At 39.2% G+C, this 22,655-nt stretch overlaps 1 long non-coding RNA gene across 1 annotated transcript; it reads left to right on the top strand.

Annotated features, from left to right (window-relative positions):
• The first annotated feature begins 1,707 nt into the window (after positions 1-1,707).
• Positions 1,708-18,379, top strand: LOC142500952 (uncharacterized). Its single transcript, XR_012803370.1, has 3 exons — positions 1,708-2,060; positions 4,969-5,064; positions 18,226-18,379. It is a non-coding gene; the product is annotated as an uncharacterized LOC142500952 (long non-coding RNA).
• The last annotated feature ends 4,276 nt before the right edge of the window (positions 18,380-22,655 follow it).

Raw genomic sequence — 22,655 nt, 5'->3', positions numbered from 1 at the left:
TTCCTCTGCTCAGCGCCGGGCACGTCCACGCCCTCCCGCGCGCACACCTGCACCATCCACTGGCTCAGTCCACAGACGTACACGCGTTACAGAGCGCGCTCAGTCTGCACACTCTTCTTCCCGTCCCCCGGACCTCAGGCTCCGCCCCCGCAAGCCGCAGGGACATACTCAGGTTACCAACAAGTCTCACCTGGCCTGTTATGCTGCACCAATCTGCAGTGTCTCCCTGTAGCTCTTCCTGTCCCGCCTCCGGTCATAATTAGACCTTCCTGCTTTATCTAGCTCCTCTCTGCTCTCAGTCTTTGCTCGACATAGTCTCTGCATGGAAGTACTTCAGGATTCTCTTAGTGTTTTCACAGGTTCTGACATGGCTCGTACGACTACCCCCTCTGGCTCTCGATCTCGGCACTCCTTGGACAATGCTCTCTCTGATACCCCTCGAACCCGGCTTGGACTACAACCTATCTCCGCTCTTCACTCCTTGACCTCGGAAAGGCATTTCTTCACTATCTCTACAACCGGTACCGGCGAGTATTGTCTACATTACTACATTTGGCCTGGCAACACTTTATACCACACTCCGGACACGCTCCCTTTGCTGTAGGTGCGTGTATTACCACTTCCCCCTTCAGCTCAGGGGACGGGTCTGGTCTGCGGGGCAGCACCGGCGTAACACAAACCTCCCGCCACATAAATTAGGGAGATATGCATGTGCTGAAAAAGGAGCACATCTGAAGTAACCTGAGAGATACGCTAATGACTATGCAAAGAATATTTAAATGTGTCACCCCTCACCACCTCCACTTCCTAAAAGGAATTTCACAACAACTATATTGAGTTGATAAGCCTAAGGTATCTGTTGACTGTAATGGTATACTAGTGTCAGACCCAACCGCACTAGAATCTACAACCACTGCTTCTCTAGACAGCAGCTCTAGTAGTGTGAGCTATACCAGCTGATGACTAGCACCACTGTAACTGTCTACTAGCATATCTCCAAGGTACAGTATATCTATTTTGTTAATTGTAAACTTGAAAGTTCTTCAAGCACAAAGTAATATGTACTGAGGTCTCTGAGTTACTGAGGCCAGGTGACATTAAATAAAACACATTTTCTGACACACAAATAAAAACAAGGCGAAGCGCAGCAAATAAAGCAGATGCAGAGGGAAAGTAATATAACAAAGTGAGCTGGTGATTTGAGTTAGAACTTCTAACCTTATAAAGGATATAGACAGTGGGTTATATTTGCTAAGCGGCGTTCTGCCATAAGGCATCTTGGATGCTGGAATACAATACAGCCTATTCAAATAAATGGACGCCTCCCCCCCACACCCCATCCCACTCTCAAAAGGGAGTTACACGCAAAGTCACTAGGATATAAACTGAACCCTTCAAACCAGGGCTGTGACTACTACTTCTTTAAATTAAAATGTAAAAAATCAATGTAGAATTTAAAAAGGGCAAAAGCTAACTGCAATAGGACATGCTGCTATCATGATGTAGCCATGTCTCCATCTGCCCCCCCCCCTTCCTCAGCAGTATGTTGCTCTGCAGGGGAACTGCACTCCCCAGAATGCCCCAGCAGCTGAGGTCATGTGACACAGTACAGCCAATAGGGCAGCTAGAATCTCCTGGGGGGAGATTGGAACTTTGGGAGCGCTTGAAGTGCAAGCTGACAGTTACTTCAGTTGGAGCCAGGACTGAGACAGGGAAGATAAGATCTGGGTGTCAGTGGCACCCAGATTAGGTCATATTAACCCCCTTAGGTCCAAGATAGTTCCCAATCACCTAATAACATAGAGGGGGGATGAAGTCCAGATTAATATGTTTCGTCACAAGTTTTCTGTCAAGTGAACTGTATGTCAATACCTGTGGCGCCTTATAGATGGATGTCAATAAAGCACCTGTTATATTTTACGAAAGTTCCTGGCGCCCATCATTATTCTATCTGCTTATTCACGCCCAACCTGCACCTACCCAGCACCAAGCAAAGGCCTGAGGGACTGAGCACTGCCATGTATATAGTAGCACTGATGTGATCTCCTTTAGAGACCCGGGTAAGGAAGGTTACAAATATGTACATACATTTCAAGCAACCAAGCAAAACTCCTATCCATAAGATTAAAACAGGTGACATTTTAAGTCCTTTTTATTTGTCTGTTCTTTGGGTAAGCACTGCGGTGTGAAATATGTCAGAGCTTTACAAATAAAGGATAATAATAATTACAGCAAACTGACACTATATCTGCTGCCCCAGACACGTGGAAAGCTCTGCCTCCAACATGATATTCAGTGCTGCACCCATTAGAGCCACCATCTGCATTAATAACACTTGTGAGGTCTTAAGTTACCACTCCACTCATCATTCTGTGCCTCCTTTAGTATTGTGGGGCAAAAACCTCAGAGTGTGGCCCACTAGTGGTTATCAATAAGGCCCAGGGAGAAAGAAGTGTGAGAGGCGGGGGAATTTACAATGACTATGTAGTCATTTTATATTCACTTGCTCCAAGCAACTGAACTGCTTTGTGCTGTATATGGATTCTACTTGTGAAACAAATGTGACTTTATGACATGCACCCTATGTGGTTCTGATCCTCAAGGTAAATTATTGTTGTATATAAAAAAAAAAACAAGCATGTGGAGAATGCTACATGGGTATTACGCATTGTCTTGGATTAGACACATTTTTCAATGGAGTGATAAGTGTTGATTGTAAATGCAATGCGTGCAACTGGAAATAAATAATTGATAGCTACAGACCACTATAAAATACTGATTGCAGTAAATGAAATGGGTAAACTTCTAGTATAATAACCAAACACAATCTATTTATTATTTTTATTTTTTTAATACAGGATTGAAGCAGATGGTCTCCGGAGCTGGACTCCATTCATTTCAGCTCTGGGGACTCCCTGCTTCCGTAGGTACTTACTTCCAAAGAGTAGTGCTGGTATCTCCTGCATTTTTAAAGCCCCCGGTCACATGGGCCAATAGGAAGCCGCATTAGATGGTGCCACGGCTTCCTAATGGCTTTGAAAAGCGGCCATAATGTGAACCCTGCAATGGCTACCGACAACCACTATTGAGGTAAGTACCGTACATCCGGAAGCAGGCGGTCCCCAGAGCTGAAATGACTGGGGTCCAGCTCCGAAGACACCCTGCTTCAATCCCGTCTTTAAAAAAACTGAAGAGAGGAAAAAAACGCTTGGATTGCCTCTTTAAGAGGCAGTGTATTTGTAAAGTGAACATATTTAATACGTGATAGTAATATGAAGGAAATGAGAGTAATGTGACGGAAGCAAGAGATTAAGACAATAAGACCTGTCACCTGTTTTAATAAAGCCTAATGCAAAAAGATTGCTATAACTTTAAGAATGCAGCTTAGCCGACTTTGGAGCTTAGGTTTTTATTTTTCTACTTTATGGCATGCTTCAAAACTACTTGGACAAATACAAAACAAGAATTACAGTGCACCATAAGTTATTTTAATATCCTGTAGTGGTGTATACTTCCAATGAAATCCCAAGGCTATTATTAAGGTTCTGTGTTTGTGTGAAAATGTCAAGTTGTTTCGAGTGACTACATACTCTAAATTATATATAACTGTTACTTTATAGCTAATAGGCACTAAAATTACTTTAAAACAGAAATGTAAAGTTATATTTTCATCCTTTTTGACAGACAATAAAGCTTATTTATGAGACAATTTTTCATGTATTAGAAAACAGGTTAAAAAATATGATTAAAATAATTTACTTGATATTTAGACAATGGCAGATTGAACCATTGTATTTAATATATTTCGAGTGATAGTGATGTGTACAATAGTGTCAACGAGAATATTTTTTCAATTGCTTCATCTGTAAGTGTTATATGCTCTGCAATGAAATGATTTTTATACTTTAAAATGAGATTTGGATGATTTAATGATTTTCCTGCCCAACAATAAACTGCATGTACGATGTGGGGGTTTTGTTTTTTTTCTACTAGAAGACAAACGACTTGTTACATATTTTTGTTGTATTTTATTTTAAACAAACCAGGTTCTCGAGAAAACTTTAAAAAGAAATTGGTCATTAAATCTGCTTTGACAAATTCTTATCACCAATGAGAATGACTTCAGTACACACATGAGCTTTAACTGTGCAATTTCTTTATCAATAGTACACCTTTATTGCAGTGTGGAGAAGAAGTTTCTCATTAGGATAAATGTCCATTGGAAACTGGGTCAAGCTTTTTATACTAAATTTTGGTACAGATGTTCTTGGAAAGATTTTTGAACCATTCATTTTGAAACATATAAAGTAATGCATATAATAGTTTATGCGGCCAAGCCACTTCTCCATGTCAGAGAAGCTTTAAAGTCCAACCATTGATTGAACAGAGCTCAATGCTTTCTGATATGGGAAGGCGGCTTTACAGCATATTGAATATGAGACTTAAAGTAGCATTTGATTAAAAATCCTATTTTATTTTTTTTATAAATCAGTTGTGACATGTAAATAATACTTACTGTATTTTCTTTTTACAATTCCCTCTTCATGCCCTTTTTAATGATTTCTAATTAATTAAACTTCGCTGGGTCAGTGCCGTCTTAGCGCATGGCCACGCTAGGCAGTTGCCCGGGAGCCCCACAAGCATATTTTCCGATCACCCGCCTCAACATTAAAATCTCCCGCTAACTCTGTAGAAGGAGAAAAATTACGACTTGTAGCGGAGAGTTGGCATGTCTGCATTCGCGAGAGAAATTTTGCCGTTTTAATTGCTTGCAATGTTATGGAAGCAGAATATTGTAACGGATTCGCGGGAGGCAATTAACTTACATTTTTATTCCTGTGAGTGGTTGTGTAGGCAGGGCCCAGTGCACTGCTTTGCCCGGGGGCCAATAATGCTGTTAAGATGGCTCTGTGCTGGGTGTATATAGCAACTATTTAGAAAGCTAAACCACTTCCTGTTTTGAAGTAGGCAGCCATATTGAGTGCCTTGGGAAGCAGGATCTTCAACAACCAATCACGAAAGAACGGATCGATTGACAACTTAGATAATTGCATTACCGTAAAGGTAAGGAACTGCTGCATTTATTAAAAGAAAAAATGAAAAACAAAATTGCACAAGAAGAAATGCCCTTTTAATATTATCACATACTCTAACCTCACTCCTAGAGATGGGCGGATGTCTGAATCTTTTCCATGGATTTTCTTGGGCTTTTGTGGCCCAATCCGATCCACTGAATGAAATCCGCCATAGTGATACTTCATATTAAGGCCGTCCTGATCCTTCAAAATCCATTGTTAGGTCTCAGCCGCACGGAATGTAAAAAATCCGTTGATGGATTCAATTTAAATCCGAAACCGTGGAATGTCTTTACATTGAATCCGTCAACGGATTCGACTTGAATCCGTTCCGCGGACTCCAAACAATCCAAAATAGGAGGTAGAAATACTGCCACTCCCACTTCCGTCCGAAATGGTAAATAATGTATATATGTATGATCTATAGCACTGCAGCAGCCCCACCAACCCACACCCAAGCCCTGACTACAACACAATGATTACAGTATTTATATACTCCTCCTGACATCATAATTCCATTGACGGATTCAGATTCCATTTGACAGATTTGGATTTTCAATCTGTCGTGCAGATTTTAAGTAAAAGAAAAAAAAATCTGCCTTTTTGAGAAATGTCATCCATTTCTACTTACTGCTATTTAATACAAGCTAAGCCTCTGTATTTGTTACCAGTTTAAATATTTTCTCCTTCCTTTTCATTTTTTTTTTTATACATTTACATTTTAAATGTACTGCAGAATGAATTTGTATCTGTGTGTTCATTGTATTGTTTTGTAAGGTGTTCCTGATATGTCATGATGTCTACTACAATTTATAAATTATCTACTGAAGGCTAGGTAAGAATTGATAAATATAAAGTGTAAGATGAAAGTAAAAATAGTTTTCTATTAATTGATCTATGTAAAGTATTCACAGAAAGATACCGATCCTGATGAAGGGCCATTGCCCCCAATAGTTGGGTTTTCCACGTTCAGCTGCAAATTAAAGAAAGATGAAATATAACCAATGATTTCTTTACATTTGTGAGTGGCTGAGATACCTACCCTACCCTTTCTACATGTTATAAAAACCCAGCAGTGGGGACATGTCACAGAGCTGGAGCAATATGGTCACAGAGCAGGACGGCAATATAAGATATTACTTACTCAATATAAGAAATTGAACAGCTAACTTGTCAGGATGAGACCAAAACAAAAAAGGAACTAAACCATGCCGGTTTCTCAATTCTTTGTCAGAAAATAAACAAAATGCAGGAAACCCACCACATGGCAGTCCTCAGCGGGGTCCCTCAAAAAATAATGAAGAGTTTAGAGAAATCGAAAGATGAACTTGTGCGAGAAGTCCTCCAGTGGGTTGAGGAAGCTAAGCCCATCATGGGAAAGCAGGCATTTGAATAATTCTAGCTAGAGATGCTCACCGAGCTAACTGCAGAAAAATCCTGAGTGGAACAAAAATCGGCAAAGCATGCCAAACTAGAGCAAAAACTTGGAGAGATACAGGGTACAAAGTCTTTGTCAACAGTGTTCTCTTCAACCATGACTACACAGCGTGGCAGCAAACTTATAAAGAGATAAGGAATTCTGTGCTTCAGGCCCTGAGTACCAGATAATTCCCCCAAAGGGGAAACCCAAAGTTTCTGGTAGGAGTGAAGATGGTCTTAAACAAATACATATCACAAAGGAGAGCAAGATTCATGGACCCCAGTGGACGTCTGATGGTGTGGAAGACACAGAAAAGACTGAAAAGAAGTTTGGGGCTATGATGGACTGGAAGTCTAAGAAAAATAAAAGGGATGCTGTCTCCCGAAACACAGCCCAGAAGAAGACTCCCCCTCAAGGCGAGTCTTCTTCCCAGAAGGGGGAGCAGGGATGTTTAATGACGAGCGTACACAGGGCTACACTCTGAGAGGGGAGGTATGTGAGAGAGTGAATAGTTAAACTCCCTCTGTGCTCTCAGGAAAACACACACTCGTGTCAGGTTTCCTGTGTGAGCTGTTTCAAATGGACTACTGATTGAACAGATTTTAAAAAGCAGGAAGTTACTGCATGTCAGTGTTCCTGCTGCGGAGGGTCACAGAAGGATTGTCTGTGACCAGCTGGACCCCAAATGCCAGCAACAGCTCCAAGACTGCACAGACCCAGGCTTCCTATTCCCAGAGGGATGTACCTGGGAACAGCAGGGATACAAAAACCCTTCACTACAGACAAGCCTGTAACTCTGACGTTTGCCTGGAGATACCAGAGACGCCAGACCAGCATAGTTAGTTGATAACTTTATATATATTTCCAGATATTGTTTTATATATTTGAGACTGGTAGCTGGCTTAGCCAGCCAATCAGGTAGCTAGGGCCAAGCCAGTCTAGTAAGTCTCCCAAGATGGAGTAGGCTTTGATTTTAGGATTTGTGTTTCTCGATAAACAAAAACCTTCCATTCAAACATTCAGAATCTGTCACAGATAAAGGTAGATATATAATTTTGATCTTCTCCATCAGAGATTCCATCTACATGATTACTAATATTTAATAACCCAACACTAATCAAATTATTTCCTCAAAAAATTATCGGAAGGTTTAACGGCAGTTCGCAAGAGTATTGTAGTAATATACAGGGACATTTATTTAGTGTTGAATCATAATACTGACCAATAGATTCCTAAATCCTAAAATACATAGTTTGAAACCATTTTGAAAATATTATGAAGGACCTGTCTTCAATAGACTCCTGGAGAAGTGTTAATAGCAGCATAAGAGATTGTACATTTTACTCTGCTCCCCATTCTGTTAATTCTAGGATAGACTATATTGTTGTAGTCTATGATTGGCCTCTTCACTACAATCTGCAAATATTGACTTGATTACGTGGTCAGATCGGGCTCTGGTCCATATAACATTAAAGGATCCCAAATTATTATCTAGAGCCCCTCGGAGATTTCATTATTCTCTTCTGGAATTCCCTGATAAAGTAGACCATGTGGCTAAACACTTGGAAAACTTAATTACTCTTAAATAATCAAAAACAATTAGTGAATTTACTTTTTGAAAATGTACTTTTAATTTTTCGGTTATGAGGAGCCATATTGTCAGCTTGGCTGCTAACCTTAAAAAGAAAATATACAGGGAGATGGAAGATCTACAAAAAGAACTAAACAGACTTCAACCTTTAAATAAAAGTAACGGTCATGGCTTAGAAATAGGATCCACTCCCTCCTTATGGAAAAGTGGAAAAAACACTGAGGTCAACAAAACAGAAATTCTACACTAGAGGAAACAAAGCTGATAGACATTTGGCAAACAGGCAGGAAAAAGTTAAATAACAATAGAACTACATTGATTAAAAATAAAGATAATTTTCAGACCTATTGCCCAATTGAAATTAATAAAATATTCACTCAATGCTATTGCTCCTCATAAAAATATAAAAATAAGGTTTATAGGACCTTTGCGGAGATCATATCTCCCCCTTTGGCAGATCTCCTCAATAGAAGTATGGAACTCTCTAAACACGGCTCTAAGATGTTACAAGCAACTGTAGTTACGATCCCTTAAGAGGGTCAAGGCCAAATGGCCTGTTCCACCTTTAGACACATTTCTATGCTTAACACTGACACAAAACTCATTCACCCTGATCAGGTGAGTTTCGTGTCTAAGCAGCAAGCAGCATATAACACAAGGTAAAATATAGATCTGATACATTACGCAAGAACTAACAAGATTCCCCTGGAAACAGAGAAGGCTTTTTCGATAGACTGAATTGGCAATACGTTTCGAATCTTAGGAGCCTTTTGCTTCAAGTGCAATCTTGATCATCAACTGTATGGTAGCTCACTGGCAAGAGTTAGAGCAGCAGGCATCTTGCATGACCTCTTCCCTCTATATAACGGGACCTGACAGGGATGCCCCTATGACTTTTAATCTTCGCATTAGCAATAGAACCTCTGGATCAAGGATCAGAAGCAATTTGGACATCTCGGAAATTCATTTAGGCTTGACAGAATACAAAATAAGCCTCTTTGCAGATGCTATATTATTAACACTTAAAAGACCTTTGGTGTCTCTTCAAAATTTACAAAATGTTTTAACTGAATAGAGAGCAATATCAGATTTAAAAATGAACACAGTAAATCTGAGGCTCTCTCCATTGGACTCCACAAGGCAACAGAATCTATTCTTAAGACCTCGTTTACCTTTTCGATGGAAATAATCCTCTATAAAGTACCTGGGCATTTACATATCCCAGGACCCTTCTCACGTCTATAAAGAAAAGCCTCTGATTAAGCCACCTGTGCTGAAGCAGGGACTGATTGAGCCACCTGTGCAGAAGCTGTTATATCCTGAAAACCTGACCTGTTGGGGAGGTTTGAGGACTCAAGTTCAGCACCCCTGCTCTATACATTATAATCTCTTCTTCTGGGATAAATTTGACATTAAAACTAGATTAACAAATACTCCCTCCCCACTTACACCATTGTATTGAACCTCTGCTTTCACAAGTGGGTGCTCACCTCTTAGTTTAACACAGGCATTACTAGGCTAAATAATCTTTTTGAAGCCGAGGCTTTTCAGTTTTTTGCTAAAATTCAGAGAAAGTTGGGTCTGTCTAACTCAGAATTTTATTAACTGAACCTGTCCTAAGGGAAGCTTCCCAGGGACACATGATTTGAACAATTGTTCCTTAACTTCTCCTATAGGAGAGGTAGAATCTCTATTCTCTATGAGCTACTCCAAGAGTATACAGTTCCTCTTATGTTTAACTCTTTTATATGACCAATTGTCAGAGGGAATTGGGCTCAGAATTACCATGGGAGGAGTGGGAGAATTTTTTCTTCCAACATTTCCAAACTTTCAATTTGCACAAATATTAAGGAAAAATCGGTACACGATTCTTTTCCGCTGGTATTTGGTCCGTGTGAGGCTTCATGAAATGATTGTAAGCCGTTGCAGTGGTTGCTGGAGAGGTTATGGAGAACTCGGAACTATGTCTCACATTTGGGGGTCCTTCCCAAAGATACCCAAGTTTTGGTCTCAGATCTTTGTTATTATTAAAAGAACTGTCCAGAATCAATACTTCGATTGACCCATTTGTTGTACTCCTCAAAAGAATTCTGGGAATTTCCAGTAGCTCAGAGGAATTTTAGTCTGAATAAATCTCTTGCTCCAAATTATTACATTTTTTTTATCATTTTGCAGAATGATTATCTATCTCTTCCAGACGCCTAAAGGAAAATAGTTCCTGGTTTCATGATTTTTATTGTGTTATGTGCTTGCTCTCAAAAAGAAGGACCAGCTTCACAATGGCTGCTATTGAAAGTTAAAACCCTTGTCACTGCCAAATGAATGGCGTCCTTAACAACAACAAATGTTTAACTATTTACAGAATTGGATTCCACTGGGAGAAAGGGTTCTAAATAATAGAGTTTCCTGACTAATCAGTATGAGATGCTCCTACACTAGAAACATATTACCAACTACAGGTAGGGAAAGCACCCAGCCTAAAACTGCCTGAGGCACAGAACCCAATGAATGTTCTAAAGCTCCTGTGTCTACATGACAGCCCAGTTGTCTCCAGATTATCACTAAATCTTGCACAAAACATATAACAGAGGCTGTACAAAGACTAATCTGTGATAACATAATGTGTGCTTCCATCCATGTACTAAGTTATCATTAACTATTAATCCAGCAAAAAAAAAGAAAATGTCTATTCAATATTGTGCTTTATTAAATATGCATGTAATACCCATAATAGCACGGGGAAGTGTACAGATAATTAGTGCACATGTTGAAACCAAACAAAAAACTGCACTTGTAAAAGTGTTCACAGATCAGATATCTCAGTGAGACCTGCAAGAAACAAAAAAAGCAAGCTACAGTATATCACTTTGAATTTAATATTTCTATCAAATCGACTTGTAATATATTATTACATATATACGTGTGTGTGTGTGTGTATATATATATATATATATGGGAACAAACAAACAATGGGGGAGCATGGGATTAGAAAGACATACAATAATAATGGTGATGAATATTGACAGTAGTTTCAAAGGTGGGGGGCGGGTTGTAAATATAATAATACTTACACGGCCATGTGTAAGCAACCACAATTAGTGATCACCTCCTTGAGGGCGAGCTGTGCCTCTCCCAGCTATATATAGCTGTATGTTGATAGGGTTAGGGGAAATGATATATAATCTATAAAGCTATACTCACACGGCCCTGTGTGAGCTGGTGTAGAAATTGGTTAATTTGGGGTTAAATTTAACCCATCCACATCTATTCGTCACGTAATGGGGGTTTTCTCCAGTATCCAGGGCAGCACGAAAATCAGTGCTAACTCCCAGGCGTCAGCCAGGCTCTCCCCCCAGGTGTTATGATGCGTGGGGGGGGAGGGGTTGGGTGATGAGAAAAACGAGTGAGGCACGGTTCCAGTTAAATATTCACAAGAAATCGCATTTATTAATTAAAACAGCAAAGGGACTCACATACATATAGAATGGACCCCTGGCCTCCTCACGCAGTCCAGGATCGAGTTTGAGCAGCTTTGTGCGCCCTTCCCGCGTCCGGGATGCAGGAAGAAAAACTATCCTGCTGGGCTGCAAACACTGCTCCACGGTCTGACTGCGGAAGCCTCCTTAGGTCAAAATCTTCTGGTGGTTTAGAGCTACGCGTTTCGTCGACACATCGACTTCCTCAGGCTCAAATAATTTGATTATTTGAGCCTGAGGAAGTCGATGTGTCGACGAAACGTGTAGCTCTAAACCACCAGAAGTTTTGACCTAAGGAGGCTTCCGCAGTCAGACCGTGGAGCAGTGTTTGCAGCCCAGCAGGATAGTTTTTCTTCCTGCATCCCGGACGCGGGAAGGGCGCACAAAGCTGCTCAAACTCGATCCTGGACTGCGTGAGGAGGCCAGGGGTCCATTCTATATGTATGTGAGTCCCTTTGCTGTTTTAATTAATAAATGCGATTTCTTGTGAATATTTAACTGGAACCGTGCCTCACTCGTTTTTCTCATCACCCAACCCCTCCCCCCCCCCCACGCATCATAACGCCTGGGGGGAGAGCCTGGCTGACGCCTGGGAGTTAGCACTGATTTTCGTGCTGCCCTGGATACTGGAGAAAACCCCCATTACGTGACGAATAGATGTGGATGGGTTAAATTTAACCCCAAAGTAACCAATTTCTACACCAGCTCACACAGGGCCGTGTGAGTATAGCTTTATAGATTATATATCATTTCCCCTAACCCTATCAACATACAGCTATATCTAGCTGTGAGAGGCACAGCTCGCCCTCAAGGAGGTGATCACTAATTGTGGTTGCTTACACATGGCCGTGTAAGTATTATTATATTTACAACCCGCCCCCACCTTTGGAACTACTGTCAATATTCATCACCATTATTATTGTATGTCTTTCTAATCCCATGCTCCCCCATTGTTTGTTTGTTCCCATGTTTCTATAAGGGCTCTGGATTAACCCTTTTCTGGGGTTGAAGCTGAAGGGATCCTACTGTTTGCTCCAAGTATTTGTAAGAGAGCTATTGTCGAATTGACCGCTTTACTGTAAGCACACTTTTGTTTCTAATCTGAGGTAAGCGCCTGTTTTTTTGCACACTATATATATATATATCTCCAATAAAGAATATCACTTTTTACATGTAAACAGGTCTGCAACCCTGCCTTTATCACCTAGCATATTCCTTTTCTTTATGATTATATATATACACAATAGATATACAGTATACACCCACACATATATATACTATATATATTACACAAATTAGTGCCAAGAAATGGAACAGTCCCATTGAGATTTGCATACAAATTAAGAAGGAAGGGCAAAATATATGGCTGACACGGGCAAGTTTTTACATTTTATCTATTCTATTTAAAACTGAAACAGTAAAGAGACTGCAACAATAATACAGTTGTACCAGGAAAATAAGTGACAAGCAAGTAAGAAGGGTAAGAATGGAGGAGAAACAGTTGACTATACTGTATAACAAAGAAATATTAAGCACATATTTAGGCTCAATGTTTTTATAGAGGAAAAAGATGAACGCGGAGAAGCCAATGAAGAGTGTGTAACCAACAACAATTGAGTAGTATTTGAAAACTTTAGAAATGAATAAACCAGGCCACCTGCTGAGTGTTGGATCAGCTGGAGTGGACATACACCCGAGTCTGGCACATGGCCCAGTAATGTGTTACAATAATCAGTGTGAGACACTAGCAGAGCTTGAATTGGTCATCTTGTAAAGTTGATGGCTAAGTCATTACAGATGTGCCAGATGTTAAGGAGATGCAGCCGACATAATGTAATAGTAGAGGTTAAGTAGAGTAGATTTGATAGGTGACTATCAACTATTAAAGTATTTTGCTTGAAGAAATTACACGATAGTAGTATTATGTAATTGAATAGTCCAATGAGAATTAATACAACAAAAAAGTAATAACTTTGTTTTAGCAGGATTGACCTTTAGAAAGTTAGAAATTATCCATACACAGATATATTGCCCTATAAAAAGGCACATGCTGTTTGTATGACAGTTGGCAGGTGATCATTCTGGTCCAGCTAGGGTTGCCCCAGCAACGTGAGAATGGTAAAGATGCTGAGGCTCAGTTGAAGTCAAGTACTGCTAAACCTTTATCCTGCCTCTTTGTGAATTATGGCAAAGGTGCCCTGTTTTTACCTGATGAATTTAAAACTGTGGAGGTAGACACTACACTAACCTCAAAGAGATAACTAAAATGTGACTTTAATTCAGCAAAAAAAAACCCTAAAGAATGAGTTCTGTTCTGAAGGCAAACAGACAAAGCGGAAAACAATCAGATTAGAACCGAGAGGAGCAGTGTATGCAAAACACAGATCGAAAACAAAAGTAGCTGGTATATAGGAAAACAATAAATAAATGATAGAACTTTGAAGTTCCAAAGAACAAAAGACAGGTGCAACAGTATTAGAACCTACAGATGGACCACACCGTGACGTGGTTGTAAGCTAAAAATACTTTGGCCAAAGAATTGCACTAAATGACCCTTGTTTATGAGAAGATATTTAACTATATAATATGTCAAGTTAGATAGCTATGGACTTTTGTGTCTTTTGTTCTGTACAGTACATGAGGTCACAATCCTAGTAGCATGCATTTTGACACAATATACAGTATATGATGGTGTATTTGGGGTCTGAGCTTACATGGGCTGTCTACATTTCCAAAGGACAAAGCCTCTATAAAGAGGGATGGAAAAAGGCCCAAGAAATGGTGAGTAGAATAAGAAAAGGCCCTTTATCTTAGTAGTGTGCATAAAGTTACAGATGTAAAGAAAAGCAGTCTCTGTGAAGTGTAATGAATCCTGGAGCCGGATCCTTTTTAGTTTTGGCAAATGACTTGGGATTGATTCTATAAATTCACAATCAGCCCATTTATCTCCCTTATTCTCAGGGACTAATACAAGATTGCAAATACTTTAGGGTGCTTCCCATTGAGCCTGCAACCCTGTTTACTTTGTTACATAAATGTGCTATCAAGTCAAATGATATACACTAATTTAAAAACTAATAAGCTGTTGATAAGCAAAAATGTGTAAGGAGTATGGAAGAATATAAATTGTTCTAAATGCTTTTAGAAATTGAGGTGATAACCAAGGTTTTATAAATAGTAGGGTGAAATCCCCTAGTGAAATGCATCAGAACTGAAAGGAAGGAACTGATGCATTTCGCATTGTGAATGTAAAATTGAAGTACATGTATATCTTGAAGTTGTGAACTTGTCACAAACATGACTAGCAAGAATTATTTTAGGTGAATGCATAGAATGTTAATATACAAGACCCCAGGAAGGGGTTAATGATCCTGCTCAGCTGATTCGTGGAAAGTAAGTAGGGGTGGGTGCTAGCAGGAAACCGATATCACAGCACGTATGCAAAGAAATATGCTGTACTGTCCGTAATTCGGAACAGTCTGCTGAGGTGTGCAGTGAAACTCCTAGGCGCACCCCCGCTATGGAGCCAACGTTACGTATGGGTGACATCAGATGCACCCAACGTACGTTTCACCTATCGGCTTCATCAGCGGTGGATGAAGGCACCTGGGAATTTGTTGCATTCTCTGATACTATGTGACACTGTCCACTCTTTACCAACCTAATACTTTCTTCGGTCTATTTACCCACAGCTGGTACTAAAAGGGTTAAAAAAAATATGACTTCATAATAACACCCTTCACATATTAAGAGGCACGAACCAACCCACCATTACCAGACAAAATATACTAATTTTTTAGTCCTTACAAATTCACACATACTGTACCATTTAAATTATTAGCAGGACAGGCTTTTCATGCCAATTTTGGTAGTATACCAGGCAGGATTGTTTTTGTGGATTTGGATCTGCAGCGGATCGCCGGTTCCTTTGGTTCATGGATATAAGCAGATCAATCTCAAAAAGGGCGATTGATGTTTTGCGGATTTTTTTATCATTTTTACCAATACAGGATTGCACAACCCGTGGACAGATTTGTAGAATCCAATCCGCGGATTCAGCAATCCATTGGCGGATTCTTAAGAATCAACGGATTGCTGCATCCGCCAATTTGGATTCTACAAATCCGTCCATGGGTTATATCCAATGTCGGATTTTGATGAATTCACTTGGATTAAAACCGACCAAATCCGTATGCGGATTTTACATCACTAAATGGATTTTGGGTTGTAAATGCCAAAAAAATTTGGGATACAGATTTGGGCGGATTCGCCCATCTCTACTTACACCCAGCTTTGTTCATTTTTAAATGTTACGTTTTTTTCGGTGACTTCGTTTCTTGTACTATTACCCAGGATTAATTCCTTTAATGTTCATGTTTATTAAAAGTACATTTTTAAACCGTCTTGGGGGTACATTTAGAGTGCAGCTCTAGGGAAACCCTTTCCTTCCTTTCTTTGTATACGTGCATAGAATATGTTACACTAATGCTTTGATTAACGTTAATTGTCCTGTGTACAGTAATCCGTGCAATATCAACACTATATAATATGACATTATTTGTATTATTCCTAATAGTATTAGAACAAGCAATTGAACTATATCTTAACTTCAATCGTACTGTACAGTATGTGTTTAAGAGCATGAAAATTAGTAGTGTTTGATTTAAATGCCCTTTAAGATGATGACACAAAGTATTCTGTTTTTAATGATGTACATGTACAGAGCCAGAAGACTTTAACTGAGGGGTGGAAAACTCCAGTCCACAAACAGGGCCACAAACAGGTCAGGTTTTCAGGATATCCCTGCTTCAGCACGTTTGGGTCAATCAGTGGTTCAGTCAAAGACTGAGCCACTGATTGAGCCACCTGTGCTGAAGCTGGGACTGATTGAGCCTCCTGTGCTGAAGCTGGGACTGATTGAGCCACCTGTGCTGAAGCAGGAATATCCTGAAAACTTGACCCGTGGCCCTTGCGAACAAGAGTTGCTCACCCGTGCAAGTATAACTGGATAGTCCTATGAATATCTTCCGCAATGCTTTGCTTTCTCATTTTCCTAGACTTGCATATCTCTCTCTTTTGCATGTGAAATTTGAAAGTAGCTGCTATGAAATATATGCAGAATTTGTTTGCCAATGAAATTCTAATAGGGCTTCCTCTTAAGTTTTGATATGTAAAAAAAATGCCCTTTTCACAGCTGATAAAATATTACTACAAATTAATCCTCTGAGAATATAATATGTCCCTATTTATTACTTTCAAGTGTGAAGGTACTGCCGCAATTAATACAGCCAGCGCCACTGTACTGCCTATGGACTCCTGCATTACTGTCCTTGAAAGAAGAAATATATGCAAGTTTATAATTTCAAGGCAAATTTTATTTTTATTTATTAATATATTCTACAATGAAAGTGATGCAATGCGCGGAGAAGGTCAAAATTCCCAAAGCATCTCTTTGGTAATGTTACTACTAGAAGAATGTGTTAAAGCACCTTGAGAGTATCAGATAATGTTATTTTTTTTAGGGAACCGTGAGGTGTCTTTTTTTGGAGGAGAGTAACAAGCCCTTAGCCATGTGCGAAACGATCCTAAATGCAGTCGCAAAATGGTTTACATTTTCTTCCCCTCCAAATTAGATGCTGTACCGTGCAAAACGTTTTGCCAATCTTCAAAGGGCTGATAATGTTGCCAAAATGAGCCTTAGATTGAGACTTTCAGTGAAATATCACCAGACATGGGGGTGTGCTCCATATTAACATATTAATAGTCTCAGCATTAAAGAAGCAATCCAGGCTGGCAAATTATTATTATTATTATTTGTATTTAACATAGGATTGAAGCAGGGGGTCTCCGGAGCTGAACCTCATTCATTTCAGCTCCAGAACCCCCTGCTTCTGGAATTACCTCTGTAGAGAGTGCTGGTATCTCTTTGCTTATAAAAGCTCCTGCGTCATGTGGGCCAATAGAAAGCCGCACCGGATGATGTCACGGCTTCCTATTGGCCCGCAAGGTGTGGGAGCTTTGAAAAGCGTCCATTACGTGAGCCCTGCTAGCCGAGGAAGAGCGGCTACCGGCACCTACTGTGGAGGTAAGTATCTCCGGAATCAGGGGGTCCCCGGAGCTGAAATGAATGGGGTTCAGCTCCAGAGACCCCCTGCTTCAATCCTATGTTAAAAAAAAAAATCACACACTTGGATTTCCTTTTTGAGCAGTGCTCGTGATTTTAGAGAATTTCACAAATAAGCATATTAAAGCTGCAGTTCAGTCTTTTTTTTTTAATTTATTGTTTTACTTCAAAATTTCATGTGGGCAATCTCTAATTACCTAAAGAACAGCATAGCTGCCGGTCAATTCGTTCTCCGTCTATTGATCGGCAAAGTTTGGCGACATCTTTAAATATGGGGAATGTAAATCGTTGCTATAGGAACAAGCATGCTTGTTAAAATAGAATACAAGAAAATTGGTATTTCAAAGTTGTTTTTTTTAAAACAGAAAACGCTAAAAGTATTTTTTCTTACTACAGAACTGATTTATTAAAAAAAACACACATGCAGGATATTGCCTGAACTGCAGCTTTAAGTGAAATTGCAATGCTCACTGACTTTATGCCTAGCAAGTCACTTGCAAACTCCATGTTCACGTTTTTGTTCTTTTTCTTTGCTACAGATGAAGAAAAATGTTGTCTGGTTCGCCGCCTTGGGCCAAAGTTTTGCACATTTCTACTCGTATTTACCTTGCTTCCACTGTGCTGGCAAATAACACTTTAAAACAGAAGAAGGGGTTATGTATGAAATCTATGAAAAACTGATGAATAGCTGTTTCCATGGTAGAAATCTTTAAACATGAAATATATATTCTTTAACAAAGATTTGTTTCTATTAGAGGATATAGAGAGATGTAAATAAAATGATCTGCCTTCTGCTTTGATACTTCTTTTGTCATTGATTATTTTGGTTGAGTGTCTTTGATTAGTTTCTAATCAGAACTCAGGGCTCATTGGATATAAACCTTTTAACTATAGTAAGAAATATATACAGTAAAATAATAAGGGAAGGATGGGGCAGGTTTTCTGGCCTCGAATTTGAAGTTGGGGAATTTGGTGAAAGTCTGTGTACCTGAGTTGAAGATCGGACAAACTTTCAAATCCGCGAGAAATTCAAAGCACTGTGCAAAATTCACTCACCCGCATATTTGGGAGCAAAGGGAGAGTGAGAGAAAGAGACCAATAAAGAAAGAAAGAAGGATTTGATACCTTTAGGGTGTTTGTAAGTTGGCTAATATTTTGACGGCCATTTTAATCACCCAATTATTCAAACGTGTGTATATGTGTATATATATATATATATATATATATATATATATATATATATATATATATATATATATATTATTTCTTAATCTGTGAGGTTACATTAAGCAGAATTATACATCTTTCAGACAGAGAGAGATAGAGCTTCATTGTTAATGAAAAAAATCCTAATATTGACTGTTTCTATTGGTTACCAACCTGGCGGCCATTTTAATCACCCAGTTTTCAAAATCTTTTAAGCTCAATTAGGTTCTGTGATGTTCCCCACCCATATGACCAAGTACTGTAAATGAGGGGGTTCTCCAGGCCTGTAAAGGAAACAAAGACTCTGTTTGCTAATTAAAAGATACATCTTTATTGTAGATATCCAGATTATAGATCAGCACAGCAGTTATGATATTAACCATCTGACACCTGGTCTTCTTTTGCTATATATACCCTGTACTGGTATCATTCCAGGGGCTGCTAATACATTCTGGTAAATACTTCCAGTTACTCCATGATACAATGTAATCTTTAACATCATCTGGTCCTTAAGAACCTTTTCACGGTTGCATTTATACACTTCTAAGCATTAACCCCTTTATCTCTATACAGTCTTAAGCTTTTCATCCTCTTACAGTTCTTGGCAGTAAGACCCCATGATACAGAATATAAAAAAAGGGGATTTGCTGCTTTAGAGAATAGTGTACGTTGTACTGCCTGGCAGTGACCAGTAACACCATATAATCAATCAATATCGTACTTTGGTCCCCAAAGCTAAATTATTTTTGTTTCCGCATTGTTTTTTTTTATGATTGTATGCTTGTTTTAATGCTTTCCTACATTCTAATGTAATTTAAACATTTTCCATCTTATTTTTAATTTTTCCCATAATTAAAAAAAATCCCAAATCATTTGACTTGCAGCAAACCAAAATAGCAGTGAAAGTGCCCATCTTTAAAATAAGTTCAGCATAGTCATTTGGCTATCATTTTGTATGACCTCCTCATGCATTTTCTATCCACCTACCACCTCAGAAGATACACCCCCTCTTATAAAAACTCCTATTTGTCCCAACTCCCAATATCTTTTATATAATGTATACCCTGTTCACTTATGTAACTGTATTTGTAACCATGTATTATTTGTCATCATAACTCTATGACCAGGACATACTTGAAAATGAGAGGTAACTCTCAATGTATTACTTCCTGGTAAAATATTTTATAAATAAATAAATTAATTTGCATTCTGCTTTTTGGAACCTTCATCAGTACTATTGCCCCATTCATAATAGAAACTGGTAACCAGTTTACATGTGAACTATTATACCAGCTTCCCCGTGTTATTCCAATAAAGGGCGGCCACTTCAATTACTGGATTAAAAAAAAAGAAAGAAAGAAAATTAAATATTTATATTACAAGTAACCTCTCCACTCAGACTGCTACCCCTGTAGTCCAATCCCAAATTATATTGAAGTTAACATGGTCAATTTCAACACATTAGTCTTACCTCTGATTCATAAAAGAGGCAATCAAAGCATGCAATATTTTTTGCGAATTCTTTTCATTTTGAACATAGGATTGCAGCAGGGGGGGGGGTCTCTGGAGCTGACCCCATACATTTCAGCTCCAGGGACCCCTTGCATCCGGAGGTGCCGGTAGCCGCTCCACTCAGCTAGCAGGGTTCATGTAATCAAAGCTCCGATGCCCTGCTGGCCAATAGGAAGCTGTGACGTCATCAGGTACGTCTTCCTATTGACCCACGTGACACAGGAGATTTAAACTTTGCTGAGATTCCGACACACCCCTGTGGAGGTAAGTATCTCGGGATGCAGAGGCTGTCCCCGGAGCTGAAATTAATGGGGTTCAGTTCCGGAGACCCCCCTGCTTCAAACCTATGCTAAAAAATTATTTAAAAAGTGGATGAATTGCTCCTTTAAACTCCATTACAAGTTAACCCACCCGAATTGGAGTTAACACATAGTGGATCTTAATGAATCTGGATGGGGGGTAGGTAGCATTGACTTCAGAGATTTGGGAGTAGTTAAAAGAGGAGTTAATAGGTGCAATATGACAATGGAATTATTAAAGCTTGCCTCTTCCATTGACAATGTTCTTTGTTTTACTGTACCAACTAGAATTGCCCTACATCTGAGATATCAAATGTTAGAAATGCTGTTAGAAACTTTTCTTTATATTAGACACCAAAGTAAATTGTATTATGCTTTATTATTATTTTTGCATCAATGTATCAGCTGTTTGATGCACAAACAGTAACACATTTCCAAGATGACTGTTCCTCAAACCTCTATCTCAAACTCCAACAAACTCTATCTCAAACACATAAATATTCAGATCCCACCCCAACTTTTTACAAAACGGGCTGCTTAAATTGTTAGCTACAGTATAGGAATGGTTGTAAGGTTTTACTTTAGGCCTCCATCCCCAAAAGGGTTCAATGTTTATAACTTATATTTTTGCAGGGTTTTATAGTGTAAATTTTATCCTTCAACTTCATCAATTCTATCCGTCTTGCTCTCCCCCATTCTTTCCAGGTGCACCTTTTTTTACACAATAAAAGCAAAGTCCTTCCATTTCTTTAAACATATTAAAATTAAATATTTTTTCATTAGGTCTATGGAAATTGGTTTAAATGTATTCATGTTTTTCCAAGGCTAACATTTCTGTTTGATATTCTATCTTTATTTATTCATCAGCAAAAGCCTATATAATGTCCTATAATGTCCCAGGTCTATTTACAATTTCTGCAGTAGTATTTATTTAGGCTAAAAGATCATCTCTGTGGGAGTTGAGGATAGAAGCACTTCTGTACTAATGGTATTGGACTTCCCTTTCTGTCCTATTTCAGCCGATGAAGCTCTCTTTTGACAGACAGCACACACACACAAATCTGCATAAAACAGTAACTGACAGCTGGGGTCAGACTCTCTCTGTTTAATGACACTGCCAGTTACACATTTTGAATTGTTTGAATATGAGTCTACAGCTTCAGCAATCATCATCTCACCAGTTCCACTTTTCATACCCAACAGCCAGGAAACTGACACGTAATTACACACTTACTGATGGTATCGCCAGTGCCGATAATTAAAACTGCCACGGGAGGATTGCTATTGCTAGTATACAGCTGGGATGTTGTCAAGAGGTAGAAACTCCAGCAGTTTTAAAGCTATCTCCTTAAAGGTGGACCACAGGCACCAATGTTTTAGCATAAGAAAGGCCTCAACACATCATTCACAATGTCTCACACAAATGGAGAAAATCTATTAACAATGCAATAAGTGAAATGCGAACAAGTTGGCCTAAGGGTTAAATTGCCTGGGTAGACTTGCAATTCAGATGTCTTATGTACTGAGCATTTTCATTCATTGGAAAGAGTAAAATATGCCTGTATTAATATAACGACTGTCAAATCATTTAAAAGTGATTAACATGTAACTCTGTGTGTCTACCTTGTTGCTTGTTATCGTACATTCTCTTCCACAAAGGAATTACAAGGCATGGGTTTAGTATTGGGAGTTGTGACTGGTTAGCACAGGCATATGCTGATGAGATCAATTCAAGATCCATAAACCAAATAGTGCCATATTAATAAAATCACGCTATTCTAGTAGCTTCGAGAATGTCATCGGGGCTCTAAAATAGCGAGTTTATCAAAGATCTCATCTCGCCACCCTGAGGGTGGCGGGATGGGATTTGAGAGTGGGACTTAGGAAAAAAAAAATCGGATTGATGCCGGGAGTCTCCGGAGCTGATACACATTAATACCAGCCCCGGAGAC

The sequence above is a fragment of the Ascaphus truei genome, chromosome 8, assembly GCF_040206685.1.
Source record: "Ascaphus truei isolate aAscTru1 chromosome 8, aAscTru1.hap1, whole genome shotgun sequence".
Taxonomy (NCBI): domain Eukaryota; kingdom Metazoa; phylum Chordata; class Amphibia; order Anura; family Ascaphidae; genus Ascaphus; species Ascaphus truei.
The sequence above is the reverse complement of the archived record's forward strand: the minus strand, read 5'-3'. Positions and strand labels throughout refer to the sequence as shown.